The 5000-nt window shown below is 40.6% G+C and overlaps 1 protein-coding gene across 3 annotated transcripts in view; it reads right to left on the minus strand.

Annotated features, from left to right (window-relative positions):
* The window catches only part of LOC143276201 (lysosomal thioesterase PPT2-A-like), a 49604-nt gene extending 49139 nt beyond the window's left edge, over positions 1-465 (minus strand). Inside the window, exon 1 of one of the 3 annotated variants that reach the window (XM_076580650.1) lies at positions 329-465. The gene's annotated coding sequence lies outside the window, so the exon portion shown is untranslated. Of the gene's footprint in view, positions 1-110; positions 206-328 lie in introns of those variants that run through there. The other 2 variants (XM_076580652.1, XM_076580653.1) reach the window with 2 other exon arrangements.
* Positions 466-5000: the final 4535 nt, after the last annotated feature.

Below are 5000 nucleotides of genomic sequence, written 5' to 3' on the forward strand. Positions count from 1 at the left end.
GGTGAAGATGCCAAGCGTCAGTTATACACACAACAGACATCAGCTAAGCTATACAGATGTCATCTATACAAATGTCATCTATACAGACTGCAGACTTCGGCCATACTTACAAGAACTGACTTCAGCTGTACAGATAACAGTAGTGAAGATGCCAAACGTCTCTTTTACACACAACATACATCAGATGAGCTATACAGTCAGCTATACAAACGTCAGCTATACAGGCAACAGACTGCAAACCTATGTACAGCCACAGCTAAGCTATACATAGGTCAGCAATACAAACATCAGCTATAGACTACAAACTGCAGACTTCAGCCGTACTTACAACAACGAACTTCAGCGGCTGTGCTGACACTCAACAGCAGTAGTAGAGATGTCTGTTCGAGCAGTGTGGCCGAAAGTGAGGACACACTTTCGTAATACCGAAACCTTGCAAGGAATTGTGACGGCGACAAGGAAAACTGAAACAGGAAGCCTGTTTCGTTAGCTGTCGATTTGAACACGTCAAAATGAGGAAGTTGGAAAGGCCCACCAATCGTATCAACATTTTTTTTTTTTTTTTTTTTTTTTTTTTTATAAACCCAAGCATAGAATACCAGCGTTCATAATGCAAACTTCCGCCCACCCCTTCAAACACACGCACGCACGCACGCACATAATTATGCGAACACATGCCTGCACGAGCTCGAGCTCGCGCGCAAGCACGCACACACGCACGAAAGCACACATCCATATACACGCGAGCGCGCGCACACACACACACACACACACACACACACACACACACACACAAGCAAGCAAACAAACACGTGCGCGCGCTATAGAATCACATAAACACAGACACACAGGCAAAGACACACATACTAAGACACACAGACACAAACACACACACACACACACACACACACACACGTCTACATCGCTTCAAACCGCTTGGTGATGACAAGAGTCCTGTTCTGTGTCATCTTGACCTGTCAGTGGTCCTTTGACACGATCAAAATAGCTTGTCAGTTCACATGGCGGGGTAAATAAACATGACGGACACAGACATAACAATCATTCACTGTGTGTGTGTGTGTGTGTCTGAATGTGAATGTGTGTGTGTGTGTGTGTGTGTGAGTGTGTGTGTGTGTGTGTGTGTGTGCGCGCGCGTTTGTGCTTGTATGTGTGCTTGTGTCTGTGGCGTTGGCGGTGGGGGGTGGGGGTGGGGGGTGGTGGTGGGGGTGGGAGGGTTGCTGTCTTATTGATTTTTGTTTGGGTGTTTGTGTGTGTGTGTGTGTGTGTTTGTGTGTGTTTATCCTGTCTTTCTTTTCTTTCTTTTTCTGTTCTGTTTATTTTCCTTCTTCCCAATTCCTTCTCTCCTCCCCACCCCCTCCACCCCCCCCCCCACCCCCACACACACAGACCCCACTTCCCCCCCACCCCCCACCCCCACCCCCCTGCGTGCGTGCGTGCGTGTGTTTGAAGGGGTGGGCGGAAGTTTGCATTATGAACGCTGGTATTCTATGCTTGGGTTTATAGAAAATAAAAAAAATTAAAAAAAATTATGAATAATGTTGATACAATTGGTGGGCCTTTCCATCTTCCTCATTATGACGTGTTCAAATCGACAGCGAACGAAACGGGCTTCCTGTTTCAGTTTTCCTTGTCGCCGTCACAATGATTGAGTTGTTCCAGTGGATTTTACTTGTGTAAACAAAGTGAGTCCATGTTTTAACCTGGTGTTTGGTTGTGTGTGTGTGTGTACACGTGTGTGTGTGTGTCTGTGGTAAACTTTAACATTGCCATTTTCTCTGTAAATACTTTGTCAGTTGACACCAAAATTAATTTGGCATAAAAATAGGAAAAATTCAGTTCTTTCCAGTCATCTTATTTGAAACAATATTGCACCTCTGGGATGGGCACCAAAAAAAATTAAAAAGAAGCCAAATTATATGCAAACTGAATTTACTGTTATATTTATATATTTTTTATTCTCTAAACTTGGCACTTGGATCTGATATTCGACACAACAACAAGAGCAGTCATTTTTATCATTTTTTGTTCAAACAGGAACTTCTTTTGCTAAGCATGGAAATTATATTTATTTTGCATGTCTTTGGTGCAGATAGTAAAAAAGAGAAATTAATCTGTAATGAATGCTAGGGGACTTAATTTGCTTTAAACTGATCTTTCTCATCTTAAACATTACATTTTGAAATTATACTCAATACATAAAAAGCTTGTGTGTTTTACTCTCAGTGTACAGGGCTTTCACTATGTTCATTAGCCCAAGTGGTCTTTTTCGGAAAATACTAAAATCAATACGACGAGTGGACTTCATAGATCTGTTGGCTGAGCCCTGAAAGTCATTGGCAAAAATCAACTGCGTACACATATTTATACATATTCAAAGCACGTGCTCATATTCTTCGCGAACGCGAACGACGCCATTTTATTTCAAGTTGTTGACCTATATTCAATCGACAATACACGATAACATGTGATGGAAAGTTGGAGAAGGAGACCGTTAAATATTTATTCAGAGAAAGATTTGTGAACGTCTCATCACTTACTGGATTATTCCCCAAACTTCCATAAAAATATCCACAGAATCAGTTAAAAATAATAAACCATGAGAGTTAATGCCCTTGAATTGATGAAACGTAAAACTTTCCAGTCTTGACGTTTCTCAAAATGAAGTCCTTTTCACTTCATACGACGTCTAGAAGTACTTGTACTTGGCTCTGCATGTTATTAGTTTAACAAAAATTTAATACTCAATTTTCATATCAACTTTAAAACTATAAAACTAGAATGAACATAATAGAGAAATTGAATCGACCGTGTCAACCGGGTATAACTAAACTTGTACATCTATCTAGATCAAGAGAAAACGGCTAAATGTTGCAGCGTGATTGCGGCGATAGCCACGTCTCCTTTAACGCGGACTTAAGAAGAATTTTTAATTGCCCTTAAAGATTTTTTGAATGCCCAAGATACACCAAAATAATATGATTTAAACAGCGTTCTCACTGCGAATAACGCAATCGATTTATCGCCCTTTAAAAAAGCTTGTTTGAATGTTATATTTTTGAGCGGCGGTTAAGGCGCCACGATAGTGTAATTGGTAACACAGTTTCTTCTCACCCGAACACGCAGGGTTTGAATCTGCCATTAGGACTCTTTTTTTTTTTTTTTTTCTTTTCTTTTCTTTTTTTCTTTAACCCAAAGCTTTATAATAACAAATACAGAACACATTTTAACCATTAGATTTTTTTTTTTTTTTTAAAGCGTATCACAAGCGAGTCTTGAAGGCCTTGACTCTCTTGTTTTGTTTCTTTGTTTCTTCTTTTCTTTCTTTCTTTCTTAACCTTCTTCGTCCTCCAGAGCTTTGTTTTCACAACGTTTAGTCAAGCATGCATGGAAAGTCTTGGTGCAGACGTACTGGACTTTCCAGAAGGTTAGGAAGCAGTACAGAGGGAGAAACCTCAGCTCTCACTCCCAAATCCCCCTCCCTCCCGCCCCCTCCCTCCGTCCTCCTCCACCCTCCCCCAGTGTCACATGGGTCGAGGTGAGGGGCCCAGGTTGTTTTGTTTTACGCTGGAGGGGGGGGGGGGGGGAGAGAGAGAAAAAAAGGTCGCCAGCCTGCCAAAATATTTAGTCGCCAGCGACGAACGTTCGTTCGTTTATTCATTTATAGTCTGTTCATGTAAGATGATGGTATTAGACTGAGAGTAAACGATAGTATTATTATTATTATTATTTGGATTATTAACATATTTCTATCAAAATGATGATTGTTCTCATTAATTAGAAATCGACATTTCTGTATATTCGAATGAAAAGGGGGGTGGTAGAGGTGGAGGGGAGGGGGGCGGCAAGGAGGAGGGGACTAAGAAAGGAAGTGAGAGAAAGAGAAGAGAGAGAGAGAGAGAGAGAGAGAGAGAGAGAGAGAGAGAACAGAATGTGGAAAAGACAGAGTACAAAATGTAAAATGGATAGTGTGAGTGTCAGTGATTGGAGACAGAAAAAAACATAATATTGGAAGGGTGTGTGTGAGAGGCGGGACGGGGGAAGCGGGATTAGGACAAAAACATTAATCAATAATCAAACATTGTATGCACTACTTCTGTATATTATTGTTTGAAAAGAGGTTCATGTGGGAACCTACAATAAACAACCAACTGGACTATTCAACACATAACTAGCTAACTTTAATAAAGAGCATTTTGAAATATATAACTTTTTTTCCAAAAAATGTTAATATTTGAAACTAGTAACACGTGTTCCGTAATTTCTGGAGGCCAGCGACGCACGTTAACCCTTTCGCCGCCAGTCAAAATTCCGTTGTGGTATAAACACAGAAAAGACAGTGGCTAAGAATAGCTGGGGATTCCCCCTGCGATGTATAGAAAATATGGCCCATCCTACCACCGAACATTAAGAGCAGTAGATTCATGGATAACAGACCAATGAATGGTCACCATTCAGTGACATGGGTCCTCTACCACGCCTGTGCATAAACGCGAGCTTGGCGGTGAAAGGGTTAACGAAACAAACCTCGTTCCTCAATTTAAATTAAGGCGGGCTTGGCGCCAGACTGAGGAAGAGGTTTTCAGTTTCAGCTTCAGTTTTCTCACGGAGGCAATGCAATGCAACAGGCAGAGAGATATTCCCATAATTATGTCCGACAGCAAAATATTCCCCTTGGTTTGTTACTTGTTGCAACATGCAACAGAATTCAGCTCCGAAAAAAAGTGGTGTTGTTGTTTTGTTTTGTTTTGTTGGTGGTTTTTTGTGTGTGTGTGTGTGTGTGTGTGTGTGTGTGTGTGTGTGTGTGTGTGACTTGGATTCTATATATATGTGTATATATATATATATATATATATATATATATATATATATATATCACATTTAACAGTTTACCTCAGTTCTGTTCAGTTTCTCAAAGGGATGTCACAGCGTTCGGAATCAATCAAAAGTAATTCTATATAATATGACATTTAACAGTTCAT

Source organism: Babylonia areolata, chromosome 31 (genome assembly GCF_041734735.1).
Source record: "Babylonia areolata isolate BAREFJ2019XMU chromosome 31, ASM4173473v1, whole genome shotgun sequence".
In the NCBI taxonomy this organism is placed as follows: Eukaryota; Metazoa; Mollusca; class Gastropoda; order Neogastropoda; family Buccinidae; genus Babylonia; species Babylonia areolata.